This window comes from Pinus tabuliformis, chromosome 3_1, assembly GCF_031772625.1.
Source record: "Pinus tabuliformis cultivar Carrire ecotype Pingquan chromosome 3_1, CPIR1, whole genome shotgun sequence".
Taxonomy (NCBI): domain Eukaryota; kingdom Viridiplantae; phylum Streptophyta; class Pinopsida; order Pinales; family Pinaceae; genus Pinus; species Pinus tabuliformis.
In genome coordinates, this window is record NC_142301.1 from 622,257,553 (window position 1) to 622,268,942 (window position 11,390).

An 11,390-nucleotide genomic window follows, 5' to 3' on the forward strand; every position below is an offset into this window, starting at 1 on the left:
TTGCCTGCAACGGGTCGCTTTCTATCGACATCGACACATTATCTAGAAAGATGACTTAGGAATCGACAGTACCTTGAAGTCTGCATGCATCAATGGCAGGTTTCTCGCCTTTGACGTCAGTTTACATCATTGACTTTCGATCAGAGGATTCCGTGAAGTGTTCGACATCAAAACATCTATTCACATTTCACGGGTTGTGCTTGGTACTTTGAGAACCATTGACATTACTGGTGGTTTCTCTCACGCTTGTTAACAGTTTACATCATTGACTGGTAATCAAGTGGTTTCTACCATGTTCGACATCGAATCATTTAATCACATGGCTAGAATCGTACCAATTCGGGAAGTAGAAGTGAAGACCCTGGATCTAGTTTCTACCATCCAGGCTGCGAGGAGTTTTGTATTCATTGTCTATGTAGACTAATCATAAACAGATGGCTGCGTCCATACTGTGTCTACAAAAGTCTATAAAAATGATGTACTGCAAGATCATTCCTGTATCAGAATAGTTAGTCCATTAGTTAAAGTTTTGAATCTGAGTATGGGAATGCCTACCTCAGTGATGATATAATCTTATCCATGTATTTTGTGTTGAAAATTGCAGGTTCCAACCAGGCCATCCACAAGGCAATCCTTGAAATGATAAAGCGCTTCACCCTTCCTAGAATTACAAAACCCTATTCTATTCCAGGCTTCGCACTTTAGGGGGCAATCTGTTACACTAAAAAATGTCACCTTGACTACTTACAGTTAGTATGGCTCAAATCAACAAGTCATGCTACCCTCTTAGGCAAGTCTCATGCCTCTGTTATCCATCTCAAACTCAAAGAAGAGAGAAAGTCTTGTAAAAATCATGTTTATCTCTGGGGTCGCAGGTTCTCTCTAGCCTTACCTGCGGGGACGCTGACCATGTTCACAAAATCTGCGTCCATAGACGCTCTGTATGTTAAGGGACAGGTGCGTCCCTCTGTAAAAGGCAAAATGCGCGAGTTTTATCTTGAAAAAGTTACTTGTGGTTACTTCTAGAACATTCTAGAGGTCGGTTTGATGAAATGGATGCGCCTCCAGTTGGTTCATGTATCTCTATTAAGGGGAACTTATCCCATCAATAAGGGAGCTATCCCACCCATAAAGGGGGATGATCCCATTGATAGTGGACCTGAATAACCTCTTTACAGCACTATAAATGAAGGCATTGAGCCAGAAGGAGAAGGGGTTGGAGCTATACATTTTCTTTGGGTAAATGCTGCAGGATTTAGGTCTTCCATTAGAGCCTTTGTGAGGAGAGATTGTCTTCACTTGATTCTACTTGGGAGAGGGTGAGCTTTGTCAAAGTAGAGGAAAACCCTTGATGGACCCTGGGAGGAACTTGCACAACACCAAGGCCAGGTTGTAAGAGTTTCTTTGTTTCGTTATTAATACAAACTGGTTTATTTTTCTCAATAGCTTGTGTTAATGAGTTATTTCATGTGTTCCTTGGTCTGCATGTTGAATATATGTTTTATTATATGAAATGCAAGTGCTTGGTAATTGTTTGATTGTTTGTGGTTGCAGGAATTGACTTGAAGGAGGAGCTCATCCGGATCGTCAAGAACGGACTTCAACAACAGCGTTTTGGAATAAGGTAAGCCTAAACACTTGTAGTTTTCATGTTGTAAAAGGTGTATTTAGAGAAAGATCACTCCATTTTGTCTTGTTTGTCATTAGAATGTCTTAGACTTCTAGGAAGGTCAGTCGTGTCCGCACCCTTGACAGATTCCGTGTGACACTATGGTTTGGAAGAGACTCAAAGTCCCTCCCCTTCTTGTCATCATCTTGGTATAAATTAGATAAATTATTATTCTTGTATGTGATTGTAACATGAATTCTCAATTAATATCACTTGTACATTCAAGGAGAAGCACATGTTTTATTACACGACTATGGATGATTTAGTTATCTAGTCTGATTATGGGAAATATGGACTAATTCATATGATGGAGTTGACCTTGAGTATCCTTACAAGAGATATTATGGTTGCATGCTTGGTGGTCTATAGCAAGCAGGTTTTCATTTATTTCCTTATACTCCTTAGTTATCTTTTGTCAATAATAGAATGAGTGGCAACTAAGTTGTTTGATGCAAGATGTTTATGGAATGATTAGATGCCCTGAGTATTTGAGGTGTTAGCTATCTTTGTACTTCAAGGTTTGGGCAGCTTACTATTGTGACCTTAATTGCATGTGATTGCTTTAGTGGTACAATTCATATACTATGTGTGTGTGTGGGGTATATTTAATCAAAGATTATTGCATAAATATTTATGTGAATCATAGTAAGTGTTATGCATAAATATTCTTATGGACATGGTAGGGATTATGATCTATGGGATATTGTATTCTAATGGCTACAAGGTTTTATGCATGGCTATGTGTGGTTTCTTAAGGTGCACTAATGATTGTTGATCAAGATGATGCACTCTTGTATGCTTGGGATGAGATTTTCATGTGTTTGTTCTTATATTATGAGGGATTTGGAAATCCCTATACTGCTAGTATATTCATAGTAATTTAATGACTTAGTTGAACTTTGAATTATCTATTTATGTTGTTGTAATGTGTCTGAATCCCATGGTTGGCATGTTATAAGCAACATAGAGCCTCAGTGGTCGGAGGAAAGTTCTTCAATGTGTTAAATATGTTTGTTAGGGATTTCATGGACTATACTTGTTTTGTGGGTCATTTCCTTCCTTACAAATTAAATGAAAACTTATGCATGGACATAGTAGTAAGGCCTGATGTGGTTGTTAATAAGTTACAACATGCTATTGCTAAGAGATGGTTGTGATAATGGTTGTGCATGAGGCTGAATTTATGTCCCTGTGTACATATTCATTTATTGGTGTTTCACTATTTATTTTTATCTTGTTTTCTTACGAAATAAGTAGTTATGTTTAAGCATGTATAGGGCAAGGTCAGACTCTCAGGAGAACTTGGCCGAACCAGTGTAAGGCTACAAAAAGAAGGCAGGCCTATGAGTGTTGTTTCTAGGTTGAACTAGAAAGGTCCTAGTGGTTAAGCCTTTAAGATGTTTGGTTGTCTTTACTACATGTTCAGGCCGAACTTAAATGGGTTGGATTGGATCAGATACCCATTCATATAATATGTTTCATTAAAATAATGATAGCATGGAGGCTTTTGGGCCAGAACCTGGGCTAGTTCAGTGTAGGCCTGGGCTTTAATTAAAATATATGAGTATAATGTTGAAGCATGACATGGGCCTCGTGATAAAATAATTTAAAATTTCACATAGGTGCAAGAGTTTAAACAATACACGAAGATAATTTATAAAACGAAATGAATGAATTTCATAGCAGGGGGGGCTGGCAATCTAGAGGTTTGGGGTCTTCAGAGTGCAAAGCCTGATTGATAAGCGTGAAGCCTATATGTGGGCCAGGGGCCAAGCTACCTTAGAGGATTGGAGGTCTCAAGGGTCAAAATGCGGGAAGTGTGGGAGTAGTTTGAGGCCCAAATGTGGGCCCACAGTTGAACTAGTTTAGGGTTCAAGCTAGTTTGGAGGGAGGGTGTTTAGGGTTTGAGGGTTTGATGTGGTTGGAAAGTGCATTTTCTCTATGGGCTTGAACTCATGAATTTTCTTTATAACATGATTTCGCTACAAATCGCTTTAGGTTTCAAACAAGTAGGGCTTGTTAAAGAGGTGATGTGGTGCCACATGGGCACAATAAATATATTTTGGCATAGCAAGGTGGTGTGGGCTACCTAGGGTGGGGTGGGGTTGCCACATAGGCATCAAATGGGGCCACATTGTAGTTCCCAGTTTATGTGGCAAGGGTTTATGGGCTAAATGTTAAATGGCTATAAATTTTGATCTAGGAGTCAGATTTTGATAAAATTTATATCATCGTCAAGCTCTCAACAAGGCAGACACGATGGTAGTATTTATTATAATTTTTAATAAGTCAAAAAAAGAGAACATTTGTGACCCCATTTCCATGACGAGACTATGGAGGTTGTGTTAAATGAAAGTAACACCTTCCACTGCCCGAGAATAATCCAAGGGGGTGGGAGGTAGGGTTACAATTCACATATCAATGTAACTAGCATATATCCATATTAATTCCATATCTACCAAATGCTGAGAGGGATCAAATCTCTTTTCACTCCAAAAGAGGTTTGAATCTCAAAACATTTAATCCCACTTGGCCCTTTGTACACATTACAACTAATATGTCATGAAAAAGCACCATTAGTTTACACTCATCCTATAATAATATTGAATATCCAAATATCAATATAATCATCCTATATACATCTTAACTCTAGATCTACTAAGCACCAAGAAGGATCAAATCTCTTTTCACTTTAAAAGAGGTTTGCATACCCAAACATTTGATCCCTCTTAGACCTTGGTAGATTAGAGTTAATATGGATCTAGATTTGCTTAATCATTAATTATAATTATAAATATAAATATAATTGTTAATTTTATTATATTTTTATTTTTATATAATTTGACCGAACCAGAATATTTTATTGATAATTATAATGATTAATTAATTATGCCATAAGGTGTTCCCTTTGAGATGAAATCCCCTCCATTCCCTCCTGTCACAACTTCGATCTATCCAATCAATCATTAGATGATTGGAGTCTCTCCCACTGTTGATTTAAAATGTCAAATTTTGGTCATCTTTTGTGTTGTTGGTTTAACATGCCAAATTTTGGCCATGTTTCCAAAACCTGACATAAGTGAGTTTCAAGGTTTCCCAATGTGGGTGTTTGTATACATGTTGAGCATGTATCATACTGTGTGATTACCATGGTTAATCTAATTCATGCAGTTGTAACTTCATTACTAGACTCCAAATCAAAATGACTATGGACGATAGAACCAAAGGATGGTACATGCTTTTGTAGGTATTTGGGAGGCTAGATGAGAAAATCCTAGCCAAGGCCGCCTCCATCTCGCGCCTCTGGGCCATCCAAGAGGAGTTGTGGAAGGACCTCTTTCTTACAAAGTGGGTTCAATTTTAGTTATTTCTACGAGATCAGATAGGGTTTTCATCTTGACCTTTATGGTTTCGACCAACAGATGTTAGGGTTTTAACGTTATGATTTTTAATGTTTCAGGTTGCTTGTAAGTCTGCTCCCAGCACTTGTGGTATGAAGAAGCCACATAGATATCATCCCATAATTATTGCTCTTCGGTAAGTGGTTTTGTCAGTTATGGGAGATCATGATATTTGTCACTGGTATAACTTATTTTTAAATTATTTTAATCATTGATAATTTTTGGATTTTGAAATTGCATGAGATCCTATTATAGATGTAAATATCCTCTGAAAACTCTTTTGCAATAGGTGTGGCAAATGAGAAAGAGATTGAGATGGTCTAGCTCTGCATGAAGTGTGTGGAAACCTTGGGTTGATGAGTTTGAAGCAATCTCACAACTATATACAAATCAAATATTATTCAATGGTATTGGGCGTAACATACACCAGTCAACTTCGCTAACATTGCCTTTTAGCTGTAAAAATGGATTTGTTTTTGATATAGGGGGTATGGATTGAGGGACTTGATGAGAATTTATGTCCATTGAACATGAGGTCTCACTCTACTCTTAGTCTTAATGCTCACGGTTTCTTTATCCAGGTTTGATTTTCCTACTGAGACCAAGGTGATTTAGACCATCTTGATTTTACTTATAATTGTGCTCCTTTGTATTTAGCGCAAGTATCCTCCACTTTCCCAAAGCGGCATGCATCAATTCCACATCTTCTTCTTTATGCTGGAAGTTCTCCATTTGTTATATAGTATCTTAATTGTCATGCTAGCAAGATATTGTTCTTCTTTGTATTTAGCATAAGTATCCTCCACTTTCCCAAAGCGGCATGCATCAACTCCACATCTTCGTCTTTATGCTGGAAGTTCTCAATGTGTTATATAGTATCTTAATTGTCGTGCTAGCAAGATATTGTTCTCCTTTGTATTTAGAGCAAGTATCCTCCACTTTCCCAAAGCGGCATGCATCAACTCCACATCTTCGTCTTTATGCTGGAAGTTCTCCATGTGTTGTATAGTATCTTAATTGTCGTGTTAGCAAGATCAAAGGTAAGTGGAAATGGAGATCAATTATTTTCTCCAACAATGCTTAGTTGAATTTTTTTGTTGGGTTTTATTGTTTTAATCTCTGCATGCAATTATATCCTCTACTAGTACTGAGATCTACATGTCCTATTGATGCCTATACGAGGCGTTGTAAAGAGTGGGAAAGGGAATCACAAACTTTGGATTATATGTTTTCAAATGGTGAGTTCTTTTAGTTCTTTTCCCTTAGCTGGGTTGGTGTGGTATCATAGTAACTTCAGCCTTCGGATACTCTTTAAGTTGAAAAGTAATAACTAGTTTGCAACTTGCAAATTTTAAATGGGATACACTGTGTTAGTTATAGGCTTATTGGGTAATGTTTTTGAGTTCAAATATAGAAGATTGAAAGGGCACAAAATGAATCATTAGGGTTGGGTAACCTTTTGAGTGTGTTAAGAAAATTATATATTGAGGGTTTTGTTTTCTTTTTTGGTCCAAACAGATCTTGCAAGATTCAAATTAACCCATGAAATTCCGTTTGTAAATATCTGCAATTCTTCGCTGTGGGCTTTTGCTGTAATCTTCTTGCTTCTTAATGTGTATAGTAAGTCTTCAACAATTATTTATGTTATTTTTAATTGTGTTATTTTGTATATATTTAATATCAATATTGCTTCTTTGGCTTAGCACTAGTTGATTCTTTTGCAGCTTTAATATGTAGGAGGAGAATATTGACATAGACCATATTACGAATCTGATAAGGCCTACATTGGATCAACTGTGTTTGTGTCTACGGTTGTTGTGCAGTTTCTATGTAGCTAGATCACATTCACACAACGATCGACATAGATTTTCAGCACACATACTTTTCTTTAATGTAAGAAAGATCAATATTGAATTAAAAACAAAACAACGATGTTTTTGTTTGAGGAAAGTATATTACTTCGCAGGTTTTCTATGCTTGTGATATTAGTATATATTATTATTAAAGTGGTTTCAGAATTTTACTTTATACTGGTTGGTAAGAGTGTGATGTAGTGTTAAATATTTACATTAAATCTAAACTAAAATTATTATTAATATTTTGTATTCATTTAATTTAAATGCTCATTATGATAATTTAAATTAAATATTTATAAGCAAAAATTTAAAATATTAATGAAATAAGTTTTGGAACCTGTGCTATGATTTTAAGGCCTCCCTCAGAAGCAAATAGACCCTCTTTTCTCATCAGGTTTACAATCATGGTTGTAAACCTTTGCATCTCTATCTGCACCCACAAATTTATATCTGAAATTTGAAGAAATTAAATTAATGACGATTGCCGTGATAAATTTATGAAATATATCCGTACCTTAAATGGCATGTTATCTTCTCGAAAAATTATCCGCGGGATGTCATGGAGCCAATACGGATATCCACTTGCAACATATAAAATATTTATTAATGTTTTAATGAAATAATTTCACAAAGAAAAGATAAAAGATATATGGAGTGGAAATATGTGAGTTTTTGTGTTTATATTTTTAAATAAAATAAATTAAAATTGGTTTATGAGATTTTGGATAAACGGTGATGGGATGTTTTTGTTAAAATATTTTTTAATGTGAAATGATAAGGTACTCTGTTAAAACACTTTCTGATTACTAATTCAATTCCCTACTCCAATAAAAATAATATATTAAATATGATAAAAATATAATCTTACTCAACTTAAATATATATATATATATATAAATAATTTTATTTTACTATATTAAAATATAATTCAATTTTTATAATATATTCCATGCAAATATACATAATACATATGTCAAAAACGTACTTACCCGAAATTCCATTCAGATTCAATATATGGTCCAATTCTAAGACTTACGTATACTCCTTTAGAGTGTATCAACTTCACAAAGGCGACCAAGTCAAATCTCCCTGCAAAATTAAAATTGTGACACAGACACGAACATTAGATTTATGAGATTATATATATCTTCGTTTTAGCCCAATGAGAGTTGAGCTTTGAAATACAATTCGAAATTTTAATTAAAATTAATTTTGGATTATCTGTATGGGAATTTGATAAGGTATGATGTTTTGAATTTCAATTCATTTCCTGAAATTTATAAATTTTAATAAAATTAAAATTTATAGAGGTTTTTATGAGTTTTGTTTGATAATTTATGAAAAATTATTGGAAAATAAGATTTAAGTTGTTAAATTTATGTAGATGGGATGTGTGGATGGTTTTTCAGTATTTGCTTTTTAGTATTTTTATTTTGAATTTGTTTATGTATTTGAAAATGGATTTTAAGTAATAAAAAATAGTAATTTTAAATATGACTAGGTTGAAATGTTAACCATTTTTTTCATATAAAAGAATATGAAAAATGTTTTGTATAATTTTTCTATATTTTTTTTTCTTAATTAGAATCCACAAAAACCTCCAATAATCTGACTTTTTTTATTTTAGAGGTGACTAGGTTGAAATTTTAATCATTGTTTTCATATAAAAGAAAATGAAAAAGGTCTTATATGTTTTTTTTCTTGATTAGAATATGGCGCTACAATTTTAGATGAGATTATGGTGTTTTATCGTTTAGAACATGTTTTTGAATGTATAAATAGATTTAGGTGTCTTGAAAAATCCTTAAATCACCAATTACATAGTTTATACCTTTACATCACACTTCCACTTTATTCCCTTCTGATACAGGTCAATCTATTCCATGTTCATTGAAAACACAAATCAATTTGGGTATTTGAAAGGATCAATTGAACTTGAGAAAATGTTGAGTTATATTAATACAAAATGGACGAGTTACATCATGAAATATTCACTTATATTGTATTCACCTTGTTTACTTTGTATATAAGATAGGTTGCTCAAGTTCTACACTATGATACTTAAACTTCTTAGCACTTGTACTTATAGAGTTAGAGGTAAGGTGTCATTTAAGAATGAAACACTCTAATGAGGCAATTTTTTGTTCCACTTATGAGTAGAATTTGTGGTTGATTTGTTTGAAATCTAGTTAGATATTGAGAAAATATTAGTTTTAAATTGTTTTGGCTACACAATCCTAGCACCCTAGGATTTTCCACGACATTGAATCAATTTTTGCATTCAAAATACAATTTAAATAATGGAACATTGTGATCTCAAAGCACCCTAGCATTTTCCATGACAATGAATCAATTTTTGCATTCAAAAATAAAATTTAAATAATGGAACATTATTATCTCAACAAAAAGTGTGTAGCTAGATTCCAACAATAATAACAAAAAAGTCACCTCTTTAGAGAATATAATTAGTTAATCTCATAGTATACAAATTTATCTAGAGATAGAAAAACACTGGAGTTTAAAGTTTAATTTTCTTTATCTTTTATACAACACTTATCACTCTATTGAGAGCTCCAGGTAAAACCTCGAAGCATTTTCAAATAAAAAGTTTGACTGCTCTAAAACATGCTTCCTTTGTTTTGTTCAATTAATCATTGAGCTTTCTGGAAAAGCAGAAGAAATAGACATGATGATTCTTTTTTGAAATTTTTTTAATCCTATTTCTCGGTATGTCCCTGTCTGTTGATAGATAGATAGAGAAAATCCATTTTTGGGCCATTTTATTTTATTTTATTTTATTTTATTTTTGGTGTGTACAAATTTGTTTTTGAATGTATAAATAGATTCTAGTGTCTTGAAAAATCTTTGAAGCACCAACTACAGAGTTTATGCCCTTACATCATGCTTCCACTTTATGCCCTTATGACACAAGTTAGTTTATTCCATGTCCATTGAAAACATAAATTTATTTGGCTATTTGACATGATCAATTGAACTTAAGAATTGAGATTAAGAATATGATGAGTTATATTAATCCAAAATGGAAGAGTTACATCATTCAATCTTCACTTCTATTGTATTCACCTTGTTTACTTTGTATAGAAGATAGGTTACTCACGTTGTACACTATGATATTTAAATTTATTATCACTTCTACTTATAAAGTTAAAGGTGAGGTGTCACTTCAGAATGCAACAGTTTAATGAGGCAATTTTTTGGTCCTTTTATGGGTAAAATTTATGATAGATTTTTTCTGAAATCGAGTCAGGAATTGAGAAAATCTTAGTTTTATATTGTTTTGTCTGCACAATCTTAGCGCCCTAGGATTTTCCAAGCCATTGAATCGATTTCTTCATTCAAAAATAAAATTTAAATAATGGAACATTGTGATCTCAACAAGAAGTGTGTCCCTAGATTCCAACAATAATAAAAAAAATTATCTCTTTAAACAATAAAAGGCAAATTTATCCAGATAGAAAAAAAGTGGAGTCTAAAATTTAATTTGCTTTATCTTTTATACAACAAGTGAGAGCTTCAGGTAAAGCCTTAGAGGATTTTCAAATAAAAAGTTTGACCACTCTAAATCATGCTTCCTTTTGTTTGTTCAATTATTTTTTGTGTAGTCTTGAGCTTTCCTAAAAAGTAGGAGAAATATACATGATGAATTTTTTATTTTATTTTTAATTATATTTCTTTGCATGTTCCTGTTTGTTAGTAGATATACAGAGAACATCCATTTTTGGTCAATTGTTTTTTATTCCAGTATATACAATTTTTATAGTGAACGTTTTGATTGTTCAAAAATATTCTACTCTGGTTAAATAGCATGTATAAAGGATTGTGCTTTTAAATATGATGGGATATTCTCACATCAAGAACACAAAATTTGAAGAAAAAAAACTAATGTGTTGAAAATATGGCAGTAAAATACTATGAAAGAAACAAAACGACATAGAAAGTTAAAGAATTCTTCCCCTGGATTCACAAGGAGATCAACTTCTTCTTTTTTTCAGATTTCAAAGTGGGAAAAAAACTCCAATCCATGGTTCTTATCCATTTCATTTACTCCACAGATACAAAATAGTGGGAGACATTGAAACTAATGCATCAGATTTGGAATTTGATGCATCTCTTGTTATCCTCCCCAGAATAATAAACCTGTTTTGGTAACCAAGGCCCTTGAGGATACAAAGACTATGGAATAACTCCAAAAGATATATACACAAACGGTGACAAGTGAATTGTAATTATTTCAAATCTCATGCATATTCCATAAATTCTCAGAGGGGTTTAAGTGTTGTGCCAATATGTTGGGCAGGGTTGGGGAATGGTTTGAGGGTAGGACTAGAGACAAAATTAAGGTTTTGTAAGGTTTTAAGAGAGAAAATGGTGAAATTAGGGTTTTTAAAGGGTTTACAAGCAGGACAAAATATGGAAGTGGGAATTTTGATGTCTTTTTGGATG